Source organism: Phacochoerus africanus, chromosome 10 (assembly GCF_016906955.1).
Source record: "Phacochoerus africanus isolate WHEZ1 chromosome 10, ROS_Pafr_v1, whole genome shotgun sequence".
NCBI classification, from domain to species: Eukaryota; Metazoa; Chordata; class Mammalia; order Artiodactyla; family Suidae; genus Phacochoerus; species Phacochoerus africanus.
The window spans coordinates 117,400,272-117,424,320 of NC_062553.1; the positions used below are offsets into that span (position 1 = coordinate 117,400,272).

At 33.6% G+C, this 24,049-nt stretch overlaps 1 long non-coding RNA gene across 1 annotated transcript in view; it reads right to left on the reverse strand.

Annotated features, from left to right (window-relative positions):
* Window positions 1-24,049, reverse strand: part of LOC125137922 (uncharacterized) — a 369,450-nt gene that overhangs the window by 100,276 nt on the left and 245,125 nt on the right. Inside the window, exon 2 of the long non-coding RNA XR_007137537.1 lies at window positions 23,973-24,048. This is a non-coding gene — a long non-coding RNA (uncharacterized LOC125137922). The remainder of the gene's footprint in view (window positions 1-23,972; window position 24,049) is intronic.

Genomic DNA, 24,049 nt, shown 5'->3' on the forward strand with positions numbered 1-24,049 from the left:
TTTGAAAAGGAAGAGATGATCCTGAAAGTTGGAAAACTGGACATATGTACTATGTGGTAGTGACAGTGAGAAATGAGTTGAGATGAAGCCATCCAAATTAAAGCCCTTAGGAAGAAAATATAGACTGAAAAAAGATGGACTATCATAATTTAAGACAAAGTATTATTTATGTGTGAACACACGTTGACTGTAGAGATTTGAAATGCAACAGATGGCATGGATCTGAGAATTGATTTCCAAAAGATATTTAAATGTTTGAGATTCATTAAATGGATGATCCAGTAGAAATAAAACCTTAATTCAGGCTGACCAAAACCCTAATGGACCTGCATATTGCCTTTCTATATAATAATGCCAGAAAGAACTGAAGGTACCTGGTATATTCAGTGAATACCCATGCATCCTGTCACAGAAGAAAGTTTTCTCCAAAGAATAAAATATATGGGGGTTAATTTTTTTTTTCCAGGAGGTAAAGAAGTGGCTTTTCCTAATGGACATCTTCAAACATGCAACAGAACTGATAGAACAAAAGTAGTAATTAACTTCTAGGAAATTCACCTTTTTCACATATGTTATATCAGCCTGTTTCTTTCTTGACTTTTATGAAATATAAAAAGAAAGATTTCATATTAAGAAGTCTTAAAAATAGATTTTAGCAATTAGTATTAGAGTTTGTCAATAGGAACTCTGTTTTCCCTCCTCAAGGCTAAAGCCTCTTGGAAATATTTTGTGTGTTTTAAAATTGTATTTAAATCAATAAAAAATAGGTAGGAAAGCTGCTCACTGGGGAGAGATTCCAGCAAGTGACCTCGCCAATATTTTTTGTAACTTGCTGGTACATCTTAAAACAGAACTCACAGACCCTAAAGATCACACTAGCCAAACACTATCCTGCTCTCGGTCATGACCTTTAGAAGTACACCATCCAAAACATAGAGTCATTTCTTCATGAGAAATTGTACTTTGTATGTTTGCACATGGATGTCTATGTACCAGTAAATCGTCACATCTTCAGCCCTATCTCCAACCCTTTCGTGATGTGATTTGCCCTTTTCTCCTACCAGCATTTCTCAAAAAAATGAATTAGGCAATTGCTCTAGTCTCTCAAACTCTGAAGTCACATGTTTCTGAGATTAAATTCACCTTTCCCATGATTGTGAACAATTTTTAAATATGACCAGAATGCTCGCTGAAATTCTCACTATCACATTTGAGGTATAGAGAAACCACAAAGATTTATATCATTAAGAGAGTACGAAGTCTGTGGTATTGATACCAAGGCAGGGTTACTCATACCTGTAACATTAACAGAATAAGTTATAGAATCTATTTAGTTAGAAATGGCCCTTCTGAGTTCTATCTTCGTATAATTTTTTCTAGTTTTACTAGGATTATTCTGGATTTTGTAGGTGTTGTGACTCGGAGCCCTTTCCAACAGAAACCTTGTAATCATGAGCTAGATAGCCTTTTGCAATTATCCTAATTTTTTTTTCCATCTCCTTGCCATTACTATGCACCACAATTGTTGGTTTTCTTTTTTCCTCTCTCTCTCTCTCTTTTTTTTTTTGGTCAATATGGTGAGAGAATCCCTATGCAATTTTGTAGAGCTTTATGATTCTAGCCACATATTTTGGAAAAGAAAGCTCTTTACTATGGCTTCTAGCATTTCTAGCAATTTTATTTATATTAATCTTTTAATAAATTTTTGGCCATTCTTGAGAAAGAAGCATCCCCTTTAACAGGTTTCATTGTCAGGGGTTTTGGGATGAATATTTTCAAGGTAATTTTCACTTGGTAGTATTTGGAAATTTTTTACACCCAAAGTAACTTAAAAAATTCAAATTAACTCACTGATCTTGACCACATTTTTCGATAGCTTAGTTCAGCCTTGCTACCTAGATATTATCTCTTAAGTAACTAAACCATACAGCTTGCATTGTTAGATTTTTTTTTTAATACATAGACTGCTGATGATAAAAGGGCTCTGATAGCTAAAATTGTTCATATTCCTGGACTGCATTACCCAAAGTGTGCTCTTTATCCTGGATAACAGTTACTTTGGGGAGGGGGTGTTGCGGGGGGGGGGGGGGGCGGGGAGCTGGGAGAAGGAAGCAGAGGAGGAATTTAGTTGATCAAGAGGGCTGAGAAACAGAAAGGAAAACCAATGACTTCTCAGAGTCTTGAAAGTGCTAAAATTCACTCTGATAATCTCAAGGGGTTTATGTAATGACATATATTCCCAAGCAAAATCTCAGTATCATCTTCTTTAATTTAATGTAAATGTCTATTGCACTAATATTCACAGGAATATATTTTGGAAAACACAGTTTTAGACAATTTCCTTCCTTAGGATAGAAATCATCATTTGCCTTCTAGGTTTTCTTGCAGTATTTATTTATTTTTAACATGAAAAGGATATTTCTCTCTCTAATCCACCTAAAGCTGTCTGTAGGCAATACTATGAATATACCAACTTCTTCCTTGCATTGCCTTCTTTTAATTCCTGCCCATTTGTAGTGGCTACTCCAGGCCTCTTCTTACGTACGCTAAGCCTGTGACATCACCTTGCACTCTGGGCTTACTTTTGCCAGAGGCCCTTGCCGTGTCTAAATTTGCTGAACTATCAGTTTTCTTTGCTTCAGAGCACAGCTCTATGCTTACAACTCTTACAGATTCTGCAGAAGTTTATGGAGACTCACAGAACTTTCTTCTTCTATGTCAGTGATGGCCATCAGAAGATAAGGACAGTCAATTTTCTTGTTGGACTCAAGGCAGTGTTTCTAGTTGGAATTTTAAGTTAGATGCTATGCCAGAATGACTACTAAAATAGGGAGTTTGAGTCATCAGTTACAGTTTTAGTCTAGCTAGTAAATATGTATATTTGACTATGTGTAAATCAAAGCATCTCTTCAAATTTTTTTTTCTGGATCTATATTTATTTTAAAAATATATACTGAGTACCTATTTTGTGTTATTCTAGAGACAGGTGTTCTATGATGTGACTATGGCATCTTGAACTAATAAATTTCTAAGAAACTGGGATATGCCTTGGTAAAACAATGAGAGGAAGACTGGGGGAAAAGTATAATAAGATACTCATTTCAAAAATGGTTTTTTTGTGCAGAAGAAATTAAGCTATATCTTCTTAGGAATTACTTACCATATAGGATTATAGTTTACCTAATAGACTAAACACAAGCTTAGGAAATTAGTTTTAAAAAAAGCATTTAAAAAGTACTTGGAAGGTATTCAATGTTTCTAATAGTTCTTAGAAGCATATAATAGTTCTTATGAGAAGAATCAGAATTTCATTGAATAGTCACATATTTTATTATTCACTACAGTGTTGTCTCATTTTAAATTACATAAGTTATTTGTTTTATTGGGCTGCTATAACAAAGTATTACAACCTGAATAGCTTAAAACTATAGAAATGTATTCTTTCACAGTTCTAGAGGCTAGAAATCTTAAATCACAGTGATGGTAGGACTGTGCCCTGTCTGAAGTTATTGGGAAGAAATTATTCCCTGCCCTCTCTTAGCCTCTGGTGACTTCCAGCAAAACCACGAGTCCCTTGGCTTCAGCTTTATCACTCCAATGTCTGCCTTTACTTCACACAGCCTCCTGTGTGTGGGTGTATGTATATGTGTGTTCATGTCTGAATTTCCCTCTCTTTTTAAAGACATGAAGTTAATATTGGATTTAAGGCCCATTCTTCTTTGTATGACCTTATTTTAACTTGATTCCCACTGTAAAGGCTCATATTTCCAAGTAAGATAATATCCAGTTTCAAGTAGACATGTGTTTGGAGTGAAGGGCAATATCCAATCTAGAACAATAAGTGTGGCATGTTTTAACCAAAGAGCAAAAGTGCCAGTGAAACACAGAGTTAGTGTAGAAAGTTAGCAGGAATATATTGGGTCAATACAATGATTTTTTTTATAATCATTATGGTGATAATTTTGCTTTAGGTCCTAATATGAGGCTATTCTCTTTAATAAAATTAATCATATAACTTATTTATATTCAACTTTCCAGTCTCTCGAATTAAAGCTCCAAGATAGTATGGCATTTTTTCTCTTTTTCAAAAACAAAAACTCTTAAAATGTTTTACTCCATTACAGTGATTGAATAAATATTAGTATAATTAATTACCAAAAATACCAAAATTATGTTGTATTACTTCTACCTCTATTTTATTCTTTTTTACTCTTATGTTTCTTTAATGTTGCCTTTCATTTGTATTTTGTTATGTTTATTTGTTAATTTTGTCTTGTATTTTAGAAAGTGACTTTAACCTTTCTTTAAAAATTGAGCTGAATTTTCCAGATGATCAAAATCCAGAAATAAATAATAAAATAATAATTTATTTCTTTTTTTTGTCTTTTTTGTTGTTGTTGTTGTTGTTGTTATTGCTGTTGTTGTTGCTATCTCTTGGGCTGCTCCCGCGGCATATGGAGGTTCCCAGGCTAGTGGTCCAGTCGGAGCTGTAGCCACCGGCCTACGCCAGAGCCACAGCAACGCGGGATCCGAGCCGCGTCTGCAACCTACACCACAGCTCACGGCAACGCCGGATCGCCAACCCACTGAGCAAGGGCAGGGAGCGAACCCGCAACCTCATGGTTCCTAGTCGGATTCGTTAACCACTGCGCCACGACGGGAACTCCAATAATTTATTTTCTACTATGAAAGAGGAAGAATTAGTATTCCCTGTTTTCTTCAAATTCTTGGGTTTTCTTAATCTTTCTAGAATAGTAAATTTAATTATTGTTATAATTGTATGTTATATAAGTATATGTTAGTATGATTATGTATAATCTAAAATATTTATTTAAATCTTACTACAGGCCTCTGACATTTAATTTAATAGCCATATTTGCAGCAATTATTTGGACTTATATCTAAACAGTTAATTAGTATTAGTACTCTCCAATAGCATTTAGTCTACAGAGCTCTTGTTCTCTCGGCCCCTTAATTTTTATTGATCAATGGTTGGCTAGAGGGTATTCTCTTTTATTCAGATAAAGTGACACATAAATACATATTCTTTATAATATTTGTAAATACTTTTCCATACATTTTGTGTAGTCGTGAATCACAATTTGGCTGGGAATAGAATTTTACATTCGCAGTCCTTCCTTGAGCCTTTATAAAAGTGATTTTATATAAAATCCACTTTTATAGATGAAGACTAACAGAGCCTTTTTTTGAAGTAATTTGTTTTCAGCTTTGGATATTTAGCTGTTTTTCTTTCTTTATCTATAAAATTAAAAATTATGACCAGTAGTTGTATAATTTTATGCCTTTTAATATTTTTTCTCTTTTTCAGGAATGTAATAGGCTTTTTTTAAAAAAAAAAATCCTTTCTCAAGGGATATTTCAGTCTGACCTTTAAATTATCTTTTTTTTCTTTTTTTTTTTTTTGGTCTTTTTAGGGCAACACTCACAGCATATGGAGATTCCTAGGCTAGGGGTCGAATCAGAGCCTTAGCCACAGGCCTACACCACAACCACAACATGGGATACGAGCCGCATCTGTGACCTACACCACAGCCCACAGCAATGCTGGATCCTTAACCCACTGAGCAAGGCCAGGGACTGAACCTGCCCACTCATGAATACTAATTGGGTTTGTTACCACCAAGCCACAATGAGAACTTCTAAATTATCTTTTTAAATATAGTAGTTCTTATATAATTTCTTATAACTAATAATTATGTACTTTTCATATTTATACATATGGTGTCCCTTTAATATATGTGGTTTTGATTTTTTTGGTACATTCTAAAACGTCTTCTCTCTATTTTAAGAACTGATTTTTAATGACACTTCTAAAAGAATCTGTTCCTGATTGTCCTAGTCAACAATGATAAAGTAACACCACTACCATAACAGCAAAACATTTTTTCTCACTATTAATTTCACATGGAAAGAACCAAGTCTTTTAATCACTGTAACCAGTGGATCTTTATTCATGTCGGTAGACATCTCTGCTTAGTGGCATTTTGAATCATCTTACTCCATCTCTTTGTGTTATACGTGTTAGAATCATTTTTTACCTACCAATGTTAAGGTCCTGTGGCAGATATTGCTTTTTTAATGCCATCAATGTTTAAAATACACATTTCCTTTGGATATTCTTAGTAAAAGCAACTTCTCTTAAGCTGTATTTGGTTGTTACATAGTACCCCTGTGTGTGTGTGTGTGTGTGTGTACTACAATGTATTCTGGAATGAGATGAGGCTGGAGTAAAAAATCCATTAGTGAACAGAAAGAAAGAACTATCTTATGACCAAGAAGTAAAAAAAAAGGAAGGGATGAACAAAGGAAGGAAAGAACTAAGGAAGGAAGGAGAAAGGAAGGGATGAAGAGAGGAAGTAAGGTTGAGATTTGGATTCATTCTGTTGATTTCTATGGCCATGTCATTCTCAATATGCCATGCAGTCCATTACAGGGTCTTTAAGAATTAAAAATGTATTTTTTCTTTTTACGGCTGCACCTGTGGCACATGGAATTTCCCAGGCCATGGGTCGAATCAAAGCTGCAGGTGCAGGTCTACACCTCAGCCACAGCAACACTGCATCTGAGCCACATTTGTGACCTATTCCACAGCTTGGCAGCACAAGATCCTTAATCCACTGAGAGAGGCCAGGGATGAAACCCACATCCTCACAGAGACAACATTGGGTACTTGACCCTCTGAGCTGCAATGGAAACTCCCAAAACTATATATTTTTTTGCATTGGAAGAAATTTCAGATCTTTTAGGAAAGTAGACTCACTATGAACATTTTCTTGGTACAGATTCCTGCACCTCTCCTTATCATTAATTTCATCTATTCCTTGTAAATTGAAATTGGAGGAAAGTAAACTTGGGATGAGGTAGTATTATCTTCCTCTACATCTTGCTACCTATAACCCTGAAAATTAATCAAACTGTATAATTTGCCTTTTGCTCTCTCTACTGTTTGCCACTTGAAATCCAAAGTAATGACTTTTCCCAGGGTACAGTTCTTACCCTATATTTGCCTCTCTTATGTTGAGTGATTGTATTAGACTAGTAGCGAAGAAACACATAGTCCATTTGATGCTGTCTAGACAGCATTATTTCGGCCAAGCAACCTTACCTTTTTTTGCAGATGGGAATGGGATGTAAAGGGGGAAAAAAATCTTCAGAGGATGAATCTTAAAGAAATATCATCTCACTATGTATTAGGCTTCAAATAAATGTTAAGTTTAGCTTTTAGAGATTCTCTTTATATTTTGGCTGATAGAGGAAAAAATAACAGTGAAACTACCTTTAAAAAATGATCAACAAGGACATAACTTTCAGATGAATAAATACAAAAATCTAAAACAGCAGTTATCTTTAAGATAGCTCAACTTTTTTTATATACTCACATCCTAACTGTAAGAAGATGCGTTTATATGAAAAGCTGCTATGTTTTCAGGAAAATCTCACAAAGAATCTAAATTTAGATCTTTAAAATGAAATTCCTAAAGAATATTTGATTAGAAAAGTACTTTTATAATTTTTTTTTCTTTTCCTTTTTTAGGAAGGATTTTCTTTAGCACTAGAGGAAATACATTCTGGATTTAAAAATACTGAATTAAAAAATAAACTCAAGACATATTGCATATTCTTATTCATGTAGTGTTCAGAGCTGAAACTGTTGAGCAATAAGAGAAAAGCTATAGATTTCTCTCATCTCCTCACTGCTAAAACTCAGCTTTTCAAAACAATGAATTACCCTTGAAAGGAAGAAAAGAAGGGAGTTTATTAAGCTCCTACCAATTACCAGACACTATAGTAGAAAATTGTGTATGTCTGTGTATAAAACCAAAATAACATTGGCAGTGTCATTATTTCCATTTTACAAATAGCAAAACAAAAGAAGACAAAGTTGAATAATTGAAAAACTGGACATTTAGACAGTAAGTTGTAGAACTGAGATATACTCACATCTTCCTGATTTCAAATCAGGTACCTAAACAAAATCCAAAAGTAATTTAAAAAAATAACAACAACCGAAAACCACTTCTCTAATTCCTAAATATATGTATACTCTTAAGATGGCTGTATACATTCTTGAATTACATCTATAATATCTTTTTTCACTTTTGACAGTAATCACAGCAAAAACTAATTTAATTTTATTTTAATTTAATGAATAATAATGATAAAAGAAAAATGGGTGGAAAAGTGCAAAATTAAAAAGTCTTCATGTAGTTCCTATTGTGGGTCAGCAGGTTAAGAACCCAACTAGTATCCATAAGGATGGAGATTCTATTCCTGGCCTTGCCCAGTGGGTTAAGTATCTGGCGTTGCCACAAACTGCCAAGGGCTGGGATCCTCATTCGGCCAGCATCTGCAGTTCTGATTCAATCCCTAGCCCAGGAACTTCCACATACCATCAGTGTGGCCCTAAAAAGAAAAAAGTCTTCAAAAGGAATTGTTTCACCCATGGATGTATGACAATATGTAAGGAAAAGGAAAGTGATAAAAAGTTGTTCTGTGATACAAAAACTCTTCCCAAACTCTTCTCTTTCACATAAAATGAAAAGAAAATGTACTTAAGTAAGGCATACAGGAATTAAATTAGGTATTATGCAGCTGCTGACTAAGTATGTGTAAGTTGGGTACTGTACATATAAGGTCAAGAAAAAAATTTTATACTTTTTCTTATTTTTCATTATCTTTTTTTTATAGTTTTGTTAACCCCAAAGACAGATTAATATATTTAAGACAAATTTCATGCAACAGAAATCAGAAAGTTGCTATGTTTAAATAGAATAGATATATATCACAGTCCTATAACTAAAAATTAAGACAAAATATGAAAATTTAAAATTGATATTTGAACAACATATAAACATATTTTTATAAATAGGAAAATGCTTTTTCAAATTAGTACACAGTTTATTATAAAAGCATTTATAAAACAGAAACAAAACATGTATAATATATCTTTCTGATATACTATTTATTACATGTAATATATCTCTTTGTCCCTAGTAAAATTTACTGTCAGAATGTCCATTTTGTCTGATACTAATATAGGCACTCCAGTTTTGTATGGTTTTTGTCTGATAAATCTTTTTTAAAACAATATATCATTGGATTTTTGCTTTTATATCCAGTCTATAATCTCTGCCTTTTGATTAGAGTGTTTAAAATATTTATATTTAATGCAATTTTATGTGGTTTCATTTCATTTACCACTTTACTATGATTTTTTATGTCTCCTTGTTGTGGTATTGTTCCATGTTCCTCTCTAATTTCCTTAGTGCTAAATAAATATTTCATGTATTATTTTAATTCTTTTTTTGAGTTTTTTCCTTAGTTGCTTTACAGATTATAGTATTCTGCTTTCTAATTTACTGCAATCTATTTTAGACTAATACTAACTTATTCTTGATAAAATATAATAACTTTGCTTCAATATAGCTGCATTTCCTCCTTTGGACCATTATTGTAATTTATTAGGCCTATATTTGTTCTAACATGACAACACAGTACTATTATAATGGCTTTATACTATCTGATTTTTTTTGATTACAACAAAATGATAAAAATGCATTTGTACATGTTTTATATAATAACCCACAGTTACCATTTATGATTTTTTATTTCTTCAAAAGGATTCTAGATCATTTTCTTTCAGGCTGAAGGACTTCCTCCAGTATGTTGTGCTTGTATGCAGCTGATACTAGCAGGCCCAAGCTATTCAAACATTTCTGGTCAATTTCTCTGACCCAAAAATATTTCACGGAATGTCTTTATTTTGCATTATTTTGGAAGAACAAATCTACTGAATATAGAATTCTTTGTTAAAAGTTTGTTTTTATTTTTTATTTTGTTTTCCCTTTTGTCACTTTTAATATCATTCCAATTCCTTCTAGATTCTATTTGATTTTGATAGCGAATCAGCCATTGATTGCATTGACACTCTCCTATATGTCATTTTTTTCTTGCTTCTTTCAAGAATTCAAGATTTTCTCTTTACGCTATAAATGTACCTAGGTGTGGCTATTTTCTACTTGTCATATTAAGATTTGCTGATTAATATTTTTCATCAAATTTGAAATATTTTTGGCCATTATTTTTTCACTGATTCCTTCTTCTACTATCTGAAACATGCCTCATTTCATTCTGTCTTTTCAGTTTTTGCACTGTTTTTTCCTTTCAGTTTTTGTACTCTTCCACTCCAGAATTGTTAGTTGACTATTTTTCATAAGTTCAATACCCTTGTTGAAATTTATATTTGTCAACTCGTTGTCATAATTTCTTTTAATTTTTACCATGGTTTCTTTCATTTCTTTGAACATATTTTAAATAGCACATTTTAAGTCTTCTTCAGCTAACTCTAACATTATTGGTCGATATTCAGTAATAGTTCACACTGACTTTTTACATTTCTTTGGAGAAGAGCAGGAAGAGTGTGCCATTCCCTCAGCTCGGTGTGGCGTTTATGTTAGGACTGAAAAGCTGTGAGGCTCAACAACCTTTCCATCTGGAATGTTGGGTCAAATCCACACCCATCGGCATTATTAGTGGAAGTGACTTCCTGAAAGCAAGCAAACAGGTGAGAGCCAATGTGTTCACTTTTCACAACATGTCACAATTTCCTATTTTTTTTGCATCTATCATAAATTTTGTGAAAAACTAGTATAATATACCAATTATTCACAGATGTCTATGTATTTTATATATACTTATATATATTATTATTCACAAATAATGTCTATATATTATTTATAAAATTATATATAAAAATTATATATATTATATAAAATTATTATATAAATTATATATATTATATATTATATAAAATTATATAGTTATATAATTTTATAATAGCAACTCTCCAATGTCAGTTTTTTGTTGTGTATTTCTTTATTCTTTTTTTTTTGGAACTTGCCTGGACATAATCTGTGGTATATGTCTCCATCGTAGTGTGCAGCCATTCATATCTCTGCTCAGATCTTTTTATTCTTTTTTTTTTTAAACCTTACTTTCTAGTAGATGCTCCTGTGTCTGTGTAACTTATCACCCAATGATTGCCAGAGGTTGTGCTCAAATAGTTTGAGCAAGTAAGGTTTCTGTCCTCTGCAAATGGACCTGTGTGTATGATTTTCAAGTTACCCAAATTTTACTTTTCTCTGTATTCCTTTTCAAGACTTCTCTATACACATGCATGCAATCAGAGGGTTGACCAGGAATATGTAAATAGCTTGAGCCTACTCTAGTGTCACCTGGATATATGCACAGCTTCAGCCAGTAACATGCATGGCTGGGCCACATCCATAATCTCAGGTAGTAGAACCAAGCCATTGGCTCTCACCTGTTTGCTTGCTTTCAGGAAGTCACTTCCACTAATAATGCCGATGGGTGTGGATTTGACCCAACATTCCAGATGGAAAGGTTGTTGAGCCTCACAGCTTTTCAGTCCTAACATAAACGCCACACCGAGCTGAGGGAATGGCACGCTCTTTCTGCTCTTCTCCAAAGTTCGGTAATTGTTCAAGCATAAACACTTCACCATGTCTATACCTCTGGCTAATTCTCAAAGCACTGAAACAATAGCTTTTGTCAATTTGTGACAATATCTGGTTGCTTTTTGAGAAAGGACTTGCCCATCTCCTGAGTTATAGTAAGAGGTCTTGACTTTTTAAATTTGTCTACATTTTGCAACAAAATGAACAAAAACAAAAACTAATCCAAATACACTTTAATTGAGGAAGGTGAGCAGTTGTGAAAAGCAATAGAATTATTTTTACAGTATAGTGCATTTTTGTTGTTCAACATGTCAACCATTAAATGAACTTTAAATTCTAGATGCCTATCTTATAAAAAATATTGTGTAAATGTGAATTTTGTTGAATCACGACAAAATGGAAAAGGACAAATTGATATATGAAAGGAATATTGTGAAAAATAGGGAGAAGTTAAGGATTAAAGCTAAAGATTAAAAATTGAATCAAGGTAACTTTTGTGCAAGAAAATGTTGCAGATTGTCTATACTCATAAAAACAGAATTTTATGCATTAGAACACAAAGGTGTTATAAAGATCACTGAGACTTTACAGGAAATGGGAACTAAAGGGCAACGAAAAATGAGATGGGGAAATTATACTCAACAAGCCACTAGTAATAGTGAGTATACATGTTTTGAAAAGTAATGACAGCATTTTTCTAAGAAAAAATATTGTTAAAAGCATATACAGCCATATTTGAATCTATGCCATAATGAAAGACTTTAGAGAGAGTTGACAATCACTGAAAAAGGATAAAAAGAAAGGATTTAGGAATCAATGTTAAATCTAATGCTACTTAAGAAGAATAAATGGCATTGACCCCAAAGACTCTAAGACAGCAGCAATGTTGAAACACATATAAAGACATAAAATGTTCAGAAGAGGACTTGAATTAATGAGAAAAAAAGGGAGAACTTTGTGTTTCCTGTATTTTTAAGACTGGCTGAGATAAACTAATGTATAACTTTTAAAAAATTTCTCAACAAGAATAAACATAAATATGCATAATAATTAAAGAAATTTTATAACAAAATATTTGGAAATGTACCGAGAGGTCCTGAAGTAACACAAATCAAAGTGAAAGAAAGTTCATGTTTAACTATACTTGAATATGAATATAAGGAAATCAAACAATACGGTTTTTATTGTTCTGTAATACACAGAGATGATTAGAAAACTGAAATGTTATATTAACATTTGAAGCAACATAATAAATATTTGTAAAATATATTCTATATTATTTGAAACACACTATTCACTGAAGACAGTGGATACAAAGGATTGACAGACTTACAAAAGATTATTGAGAAATCTGGGGGGAAAAATGCTTAGGCCTGTAATTACATCAAGACTGATTTGGAGATAATATCAGCTAAACAATAAGTTTTAAATGTAACATGGATATTACATATCTTTAAAACTCTTATATTAGCTAAACAAATAACAAATGTGGAAAGTAGGGCTTTCCTAAGGTAAACATATAGTCATTAGTACTCTTATTATCTCTTGAAATGGCACAGGCTATTATGAAATGCTCTCTCTCCAGTCCAAACTAAAACTACTCACTGGATATGGAATTCCAGAAGAGCTGCTAAGTGATAATGGAGCCCAATTTACGTCACCGAAGCTCCAAACCTTTTTTAGCTCAAATGGAGTGAAATACATTCATTTTGCACTATACAAGCTAGCCGCTAATGGCCTCATCCAGCACTTTGGACAGTTGTTCATGTAAGCACTTTCTGCTTGAAAGTGAGGAGGCTGTACAGAGCAACAGCAGCTGCCTAATGCTCAGTTGTCTTTCTGCTGTGTCAAGGGTGTTAGCTTATCATTACATGAACTTCCCACTTGGTTTCTTCTGGTCAAAGACAAGCACTGCTTTTTTGATTTCAGAGAACCAGAAAGACCAATAAGATCTTTCAGAGTAAGGTGATTTGGAAAAGAAGGCCTTAGAAAATGGGCCGTAAGAACACATTTTCCAACTAATCCTTTAATATTTCTTGTGCTCAGTGCCTACGGAAAAATATGACTGTTTCATAATGATAAAAAGTGCAGGCATAAATGAAGAGATGCAAAAGAGAGATGCAAACAAAGGAGAGAACATATTTTCATAATAATAGATACCCATTTTCTTATCTGGCACTTTCAGATTTCAGTATATTATGTGTGTAATTTAGAACTCGAAAGTCCTAACTCAGCAAGAGACAGTGGATAGGACTCAAATGAGGTTAATGGAGTTTACATAGAGGGAGGAGTTTATGATCCACTAGGATATGTAAAGAAATCTTGAAAGTTTTATTTTCTTCCATTTTTATTTATTTATTTTTTGCATTTCTTTTGTTTTTAAAATAAAATGTACATACTGAATTAATGTAATAGCACCTGCATGTAACTTATAAATAAATAAGTAGGCATATTTGGGGATAAAAACTGAATTAGATTTTTACTTATAAAGGCATAAAAAATTGGAGATTATTAGTCTAGTGGAATGATCTATGAGGTCATAATAAGAAGACCTAAGTCCTAGTACCATCATGGCCTTGATTTATTCAGTAATCTTGGCCCCATTATTGAATTTTTTGTGCCCCGAATGCTTCATCTCCAAAGCAGGGATAATAAATATCTTCTTTGCATGCTTTCTTATGTTGCTACTGTTGCGAAAATAATGATATAAATCATGAAAAGCACTTTTGAAAGTTAGAAGAAATATGAAATATATATACATTAATTTTGAATGGATTTTCAACTTGAAAAATAAAGTATTTTTGCTTTGTATGTGAGTTAATCATTTATTCATTTTATTTATTTAAAAAAGAATTTTGAGACTTCTAATCAACTATAAAAGATATAACATTTGCTAAGGTAAACTGCTGACACACAATTCCAGATATAAGAGGATCCCCAAAAAGTCAAAGTAAGACAAATGGGAGAGTTGTTTGAACTTACATGGGAAGGTAGTTACTTAAGGTTACCAAATAGAAGAATCTTGTCCTAAAATGCTGAAAGAAGGCAGATTGACTGGGAAATAATGGAAAGAAGGTTTGTTTGTTTTTTTCTGAAGAATGGCCTAACCAGATGGTTTTTGATAAAGTGGAAAGAGTGTTCTGGTAATCAGGATAGGTCAAACTAGGCCTTTCAAGACCTCATGGCTCTTAGCAGAATAATAAGTAGGAGGTCTCAACATGGAGGTCTCAGCGGTACTTTGTGTAAAAAAATAACACAAATCTTACAAGAAGAAACAGTCTATTTCTACTCTATGTTTTCTTTTGTGCTTTGGTTTTAGTACGTTTAATTAATTAACCCTAAGTTTGTGATTGATAAAATGATAGGCATCTTTATACTCTTGGAAATAATTGATTATATAACACTTGTTTGGTAACTTCTTGGACTGTAAGTAGTTGTCTAATTCTAAATCACTAAGTTCGAGTGGTTTCCCAGTTATCAGGAGAGTTACACCCTAAGTCATAGCTTAAACAAACCGTTGAACAAGCCCTGATAGACAGTGTTCCCCCCGACTAACGATTAAAAATTCGTGGCCATCACAGTCCTTAATAAACAAAAGCCACATCCCTTCGGAGTTTGAAATTATTTTAAAATTTATGAAAAAAAAATCACTCACATGGTCAATGACTTTCAGATCTTTAAGCTTTTATTGAGTGTCCACCATGGTTAAGGCAATGTCTTCCTATACTAAAAGGAACAGGACTTGTATGAGGAATTTCTGTTCTAAAATGAACCTAGCATCATTTTGAGTTTTCCTTCTTTTTCTCTGCTTTGTAATAGTTTATAGAGCATAAAAATTATTTTTTCCTTAATGATTTTAAGGAACTAACTCAAAAACTGTCTGGTCTTGGAAATATATTTGATGATGTATATCTACTTCAGTATTATCATAATTGGGAATAGAGTTGGTGATAATTATCTGGTATTTGGTCATTAAAGTGGTTTCACATTTTCAATATTATAAAAAATTGAGTTGCTATAATTGCTTGAAAACAAATTAAAAATAAAAAAAAACATAAATCCACAAGCGAAATTAGAAAGATTCAAAGAGATAAAGAGAAATCTTTATACATGCATCATGTAGGGTGACTGAAAACTCTCCAATGATGCTTCATTTGGTTTGGAATCCAGAAAACATAGTCACTTCTCTCACAAGAGCAACTATTAGTTATATAAAGCTTGAGCCTGTGTAAAATCTTATGAGGGATTTTGAATTTTTAAAATAAAGGCACTTACGTCTATCTGATTCATATTTCTCTACCTTCAATTGGTGAACACCATTGTTTCAGAGACTGCCAATTGCCCTTGGCCAATATTTATTCCCTTTTCTATCTATATAAATAGACATTGTGATTGAGCATGTGGGCCACCCAACTATGACATATTCAGTCTTATATCTTTCCAGATATGGTCACATAACCAATTTTGGCCAATAGTATATGAACAGAATTGAAGTGTGCAGCCTCTGAATCATACCCTTAAAATAAAAGCCTTCTTTCACCACTCCTATGGATTATAAGGTAGGCATTGTGACTAATTCCAACCAAGTTGATGAGGTAATAGCCTAGGAAGCCAAATAAATGAGTTTTGTGTCCCTGACACCTCTGAGTATCTTTCCAAGCTTATATCACCTGCCTGAAGAGTTCTATCATAGAGAAATTCATGTTCACTTTGTTTAAGCCACAGTACTTTAGAATACCTTGCCACCATTGCATAGCCTGTATCCAAATACAACTTTTGAGGAAGGTGCTCTAGAAAACATTAAGAACTTCTACATGTTTTAATTAGATGGAGAATGTGACCTCTTACAAAGTTGCCAAGACATTTGAGCATGTTTCTCCATAACAGCCAATTAAGAGTCAACAGGATTTCAGAATTAGGAATACCAATAGTTGGTTAATTTAGAAATATACTAACTGCAATTATTATTTAGTACAATAAAATTTACATGGTGACAATAATGATTTTTTTATGCTTGTCCAGACATGTTTGCCATATGTAAAATCGAAGGCATTCCTCCACCCCATCCCCCTCTAGATCCCTCTCAACAGCCTGCTGGGAGTTTTTATCATGCATTTATCCATTTAGAAAAGAAGAACTTTTGACAGCACAGGTGTTACAGGCTTGACTAATAGAGTACCATAAAGGCCTTAACAGGATGCATAAGCTTCTTAATGGAAAAGCAAGTTTTATCCATTGTCGTTCTACTCAGATGTGGACACAACACTGGGATGGAACATTGTAAAGTGCTTTATTACCATAAAGTAAACCACAGTGTATAGAAGGTATTGTTAATGTACTTTACTTTGCTTCCACTTTGAATTCCTAATTTCTTATAATGGTATGGTCTACAATTCTTTTCACTGCTCTCTTTCATTTTCAGTGTATTTATTCCAGTAAATTTTGTTAAATGTTAGGCACTGTTGAATGATATTTCATGCCATTAAAACAATCAGTGCTTTCTCTTTGATAATCTTCTTTTCAGAAGTCTCCTTTCCCAAGCTTTCTTTATTTGAATTGTAATTTCCTTTCCTTTGAAGCTCTTCACTTAAGGATGTTTTGGCTCCATTAAGGAAATAACAATAACAATAATAATAATAATAATAATAAAGTAATAAATATTATCCAGCAAAAGAGGTTCTATGCTTTTATGCAATAGCTTAGCATTTCTGTGGTTTTTAAGAACATTCTTCCAGTTTCTTGATACTAACATTCTTCTAAGATCCCATTTACTTTCTTTTTAGAACCTCCACTGGTATATGGAGGCAGGATTTTCTGATGGGTTAGACTGAAATGTGATAGAGACAGATGTAGTCTTTGGGAACAGTTGCGACAGGCTCTGAGGCAAATACTGTGAGCGAATCACAAGGGAGCTGCCCCCTGGTGGATTCCATCAGAGAATTTCTGATTATTATTTGAAAAATAGACCGCCTCCACTCCCTTCTCTTCCTCGAATTTGAATTCTTACGTGTTCTGGTGCTGATTGTATTAATTGTAATCTACAGCACTGGGCCTGGAACAGGCAACTAGGAATTAATTTAGAGGTTGCTGCCCAAACAGGAGAGGATTTGGCTAGAAAGAATTTCCTTCAGTCAGGCAGAAAAAATACAGGGAAAACCAACATAATCTAGCCAAAGCTACCCCTGCATAGACATAGGTGTGTCTCAAACAAGCAAACATATGATCTCATAAAAGGTTTCCAGACTTCCGAGTGGAAGTGTTGTGGATCGCCTCATGCATAAGTGAGCCAGCTAATTCCCCATGGCTCAAGACATCCTCTCATTGATTTATGATGATTCTGCAGCATAGCCCACTAAATTGCTGAGGATGTGCAGTGAACTCTGAGAGCTTAAAGAGACCTGCCTCGTGGACAAATCATATTTTTTTAATAAAAATATTTTTCACACTCAAGAGTCTACCTTTTTTCCCCACCTGCTATTAAAAATGTGCGCCTGAGAGTTCAGACGTCCTTTAAATCATTTATTATGCACTTTCATTTTCACAAGCATCAATATTTAGAGAAATTAGTAATCTGCAGAATGATTTCTTTGAAGAGAGTTATTTTCCCCTTCATACATGATTTTTTCTCTTCTACCCATCTCCCAGCACTCCTCTTTTCTCACTTCAATTATTTTTCCCCCCTTAGAGAGCTAGCTAGAGTGCCCACTAATTCTTCGCCAAAGCTCCTTGCTCTTGCCTGACCTGGCCTGGTTTTCTTCAGGACCAAGGAAGTGAGCAGACCAGCTACACCAAATCTGTAACTGAATGCTATAACATGTATTTCGCATACCCCACACCCAATCCCCAAATCCATAGCACATTTGAAACAAATCTGCCAAATTGGCGTTGTTCTTGTCAATATATTTAGGTCCTAGGAAACCTTGCAATTATCTTAAAGAAACAGTATAAACCACCAAAGCCACATCAAAATTTGCAAGTTGGTTAGAACATTTCAAAAATCTGATGAAGTGAAATGAAACTGTGGGCTGAAAAGTTTGTTGATAAAATCAATATTTTTAATTCACAAAATTAGTATGAATTAACAATATTGTAACTTTACAAAAATATTAACATTTTAACAGTTTTCTTCTGTCTCAGCTATTATTTAGTAAGTTTAAAAATCATTTTTATCTTTTTTATCCTTCTAAGTGGTGTGTTTTATTAGTTTGAATTACTATTAACTAGGTAATGAAAATGCAAATTTCAGCTTATAGAGCATCTTTCAGCCTAGGATCTAATAATTGTGGCTGCTTAATTTTTTTTCTACTTAGCATTGGGCTTTGAATGACATCTGTGTGGATTTGAAAGCATTATTTTTACCTTTACAAAACCCTGGAATCCTCCCTTGCAATCACAAGAGGAATGCACTCTCTAAATAATTCCCTATTTTCTAAAGAAGATATTGCTTCAGGCTGTAGGATCTTCACATTAACCAAGGCACAAAGAGAAATGGACCCTACGTCTAGGCCATTCTATTCAATCATTCATTTTCAAGAAGGACAGAAAACACCAGCAGAGGAGTAAAAACATAAGCAGAGTATATTTGCTTTATTTTCTGTTTAGAAATGTACATATGGGATGACTTTCTTACAGAACCCCTTTATCTGTGACATTATATTTAAAATCTGATAATTAAAAAATTAGATATTGATACTTATATTTTGTTAGCATATCATGATTAACCTAGCCTCCAGAAATTTTAGTATATATAAGCTACAGGAAAGAGATCATTTCTTAGCTCTCGGTATCATTTGTGTAAGATTTGAGTTGTATAATTTCTTTTTTTGTTTGTTTAATTTATTTTCTTTTTTTTATTTCCCCAATACATTATTTTTCTACTGTACAGCATGGTGACCCAGTTACACATACATGTATACATTTTTTTTTCTCACATTATCATGCTGCATCATAAATGACTAGACATAGTTCCCAGTGCTATACAGCAGGATATCATTGCTAATCCATTCCACAGTTTGTGTAGATGTCTCTAACCTTAATCATAAATATTACTAATAAGAAATATAGTAGACATGCTGATTTGAGGGTAGATTTATATTGAGATCAGAAATACTAGAGTACAAATTGCCACATAGCAAGCCCTCTGTATCTGCAGGTTCCACATCTACAGATTCAACCAACAACAAACTGAAAATATTCCAAACATTTTCCCAAATATTTTCAAAAAGCAAAATTTGAAATTGCCCCAGGCTAGCAATTATTCACATAGCATTTACATTGCATTTACAACTATTTATATAGTGCTGACATTATATTAGGTATTATAAGTAATCTAAAGATTATTTAAATTTAAATTACATGAGAGGGTGTGTATAGATTATACACAAACTCTATGCCATTTTATATAAGGGACTTGACTATCTGAGGATTTTGTATTCACAAGGGGTCCTGGAACCAATCCCCCACAGATATTAAGAGACTACTGTATTTCCTCAAAGTGATAATTCAGATAGAATGACCAAAATCAAACTTTGGGCAGAGTTCCCTGTATTCTGTGATAATATACATGGGAAATTATCTGAAAAAGAATGGATGTGTGTACATATAAATGAATCACTTTGTTGTACAGCAGAAATGATCACGACCTTGTAAATCAACTATAGTTCAATAAACTTTAAAAAATGAAAAAATAAAGATTTGTATTTTAAAAACCAAGATTCCCTGACATATTTAAAATACAATTTAATTTTTTTTAAAGTTTTACTGAAATACAGTTGATTTAGGGAAGGCTGTGATAATTGCTGCTGTACAACAAAGTGATTCAGTCATACATGCACATGTATCCATTCTCTTTCATGGACACAATCCTCAAGAATGGACTGTGTCCATGAAGTCCTTTCTTCCACAAAATCTCACCAAATTTCTATGATATCACTCTTAATTGGGACCATATTCACAAATGAGCTTCTAGTAAATATGGAAAGGATAATTAATTTCATTTCAGCACATTAGCAACAGGAAGGTGATAATATGAAATTATCATTAAATGGTAACTGAAATAATATCAGGTCCCCTACCCATTACAGTGGTGTTTTCACTACAAGGAAAAGAAAGAAGATGAGGATGGCATGGCTACAAGATCAACCTGTGCTTAGGTAGGGAGGAAAATGAAGAAAAAAGGAAGGAAAGAAGGGTTCCTCCTTGAAAAACTAAGTTTAGATCAGTATGGGACTCCAAATGTCCTAGAAGTCATGCTATTTAGCAGTAATAGTAATGAAACAGCCCTATTCATCCTATTCCTCCTAGAAGAGACCATGTAAGTCTATCTCCCTTACTTGCTCCACCCTTTGTGACACTAATACATATTTATCTTGGCAATTTCCTTACATACGTTTTAATTTTAGAACTCCATTTCCCACTCTACTTTTATACCCTATATCCTAAAATTTATGTGGAAAACACTATTTTAAAATTAAAACACCTAGGTTGATATTTGCTTCAGATCAAGATTTAATGAAATGATCAAATTTACCTTTCCACCTGAAAAGACAAAGTCCATACAAAACATTTAAACAACAATTTATAAGACAGTGAGCATCAGAAAATAAAGGGTGATGATTTCTGAGAAATTAGAAGTAAATGAAGTAAGATCTACATATCCCACCTTAATGTCTTGGATAGTTTCCAGGCAATGACATAAGAAGGAGGCACTGAGGTGGAGCCCAGAGCATAACCAGAGTTGAGGAGATGGACTTGAGAGTTAAAGTAGATCAAAGTCCCTAGAATTGTCAGGACAGATGCTAGAGAGGAGAGATATATACATAGAGAGAAACCCAGAACTCTGCAGATAGTACCCTGAGTAGTCAGCAGTGCACTGATCAGTACATATATTTGAGAAAACTACCTGAGGCCAGGAAAAGAATCATTGGAAAGGATTAGAGTAACGGTGTCCAGTTCATAACAGGCAAGAAGAGTGCTGGTTGCTATGAGTCAGATTGGAAAATATCAAGATATATGGAGCATAGAATAAAGTGGAGAGAGGGTCTTGCCTCAGAAATGGGTATAAGTCCACCAAGTCTGAGCCTTGCTCCTCTCTCACTTAACAAATTTTAAAAGCAAGACACAAAAAAAGAATTAAGCCATTTCTGAATAATTTGACTGCATCTCAGAGCAAACATCAAGAATATTTGTAAAAATATATCCAGAACACCACAAGGTAAAATTTATAATGTCTAGTATCCAATCAAAGATTACCAGACATGCAAAGAAGCGGGAAAGTATGAGCCATGATAAAGAGGTAAATCAACCACTTGAAACTGACTCACAACTGACAGATAAAAGAATTGAAAGACGAGGACATTAAAAAATTGTTATAACTCTATCCCGTATGTTCATAACTGAACCAGAGAAATTGATGATACATTAAAAAAATACACAAATTGGAATTTTAGAGATGAAAAATACAATGTCTAAGATTAAAAATACACTGGATGTGTTGCCAGATTTTGAAGTTTTCCTGCTCTCATATTCATAAACTATAACCTATTTAATCTTAGTTTACCACTCTGTAAAACAAAATTAATAAAACCAAGTTAAAGGTACTGATGCAAAGATTTAAACAAGATGATAACAGAGTTGATAAGGTAAAACACTTAGCATGGTGTCTGGACACTGTAAATGTTCAATAATTTTGTAATTATTATATTACTTCCCTGATCAGACTCATTTCTGGTTCCCTAATGCTTGAAGAATCAAGCTAAAAATTTCTAGGTTGATATTCAAGATCTATTCAATCTGGCTTTAGTTTTTTGTCAAACCTAATTTCTATGTTGGTTTATGCATAGATATATATACATATGCACACATTTTATGGCTGTGCTGCCTGCATATCTAAGTTCCCAGGCCAGGGATTGAATCTAAGCCACAGCTGCAACCTATGCCACAGGTGCAGCAATGCCAGATCTTTTAACCCTCTGTTCTGGGGATCTAACCAACACCTTCACAACAAATTGAACCACTGCAGATGCTTAACCCACTTCGCCACAAGGAGAACTCTAATATGAAACTATATTTTAATCAAGCTAAAGTCCATCACTATATATATATCCCACAATTCTTTGCCTCAATGCCAGTTATGGGCAGTATTATGTTTTTCACAAAAAATAAATGTTGAAGTCCTAGACTCATTACCTAAAAATGAGACTCTATTGAGATAGTTACTACAGAGATAATTAAGATCAAGTGAGGTCATTAGGGTGCACCCTTATCCAATATGACTGTGAGCTTATACAGAAGAAAAAATTTAGACATAGACATATACAGAGGGAAGACAACCATCTACAACCAAGGACAGTGCCCTGGAACAGATCTTATCTTCCTTCACGGTCCTCAGAAGGAACCAAACCTGCTGACACTTTTATCTCAGAATTCCAGCCTTCAGAACTGTGAGAAAATAAACTGTTATTGTTTAAGCCCCTTGGTCTGTGGTACTTCGCTCCAGAAGTGCTAGCAAACTATTAACACAGCCTTATTCATACTTTCCACTCTGCCTGCTCCTGTGCACATATTCAAACTACGAACTCCATTCAAGACTTAGATAGTTGGTCAATTTCTCCAAAAGAATGTATTTCTTTCTCCCACTAAAATGTAATCTCTTTCTCCTTGGGAATCCTATAATGTAATCTGTATTCTTATGACACTTACCTTTTCTACATTTTGAATTATCATTAGTTATATGCCCTATTTGCTCCAATTGGACTGACATTTCCCACAGAGTGGAATCTACTGATTCATTCTTATACTCCTCATAGAATCTAGCAGTTCCAGCATAGGGCAGTATCTCAAGTAAGATATTCTGGATGAGTTAAAGCATAAGTCATATGTCAAAAGACAACTCATATACATATGAATCAGTGTGAGTGTGTACTGTATAATTTTGAATTGTCTCCCTTACCAGATAATAAATTCCACGATGGGTTTTATCTGTCTAATGAAAATGTTCATTCAACTTTACAAAAAGCCCATACTATTCTGAAGCGGTAATGGGTTGGTTTCATATATGCAGTAGGCAAAATAATACATTTTTATGACAACTTCAAAAGGAAAAATAATTCACAATTTTGTGATTTTTGGTGCTAACTGTCCTTCTGCTTTCAGGAATAATAACTTTAGGCATCACTTATATGCTTTCAGGTAGTAATCCTGACATTTCTGTAAAGGAGATCATTCTGGAACCTTCTCTAATATATGATATTTTCTCTCTTTGTTCCAAGCCTCTGTATTTGAGTTCATCCCCTCAAACATCACCACCACCTCCATATGGCCCCAGTGCTATACCTTACCTTCTTTTTCTTCATCTCTAGAATTTATTTCTATGTCCTCTCCCTCAAGTCAACAGAGAAGGATAAGAGTAATGATCCTTAATTACTTTGCATATTCCAAACCGAGACAGGGAGAAAGAAGCTTCTTAAGATTTACCTTGAATTGCCTACTCTGAAAACTTTCTTCACTCAGCACATGTAGAATTCTTGTCTTCATACTTCTTGTCTTGTTCC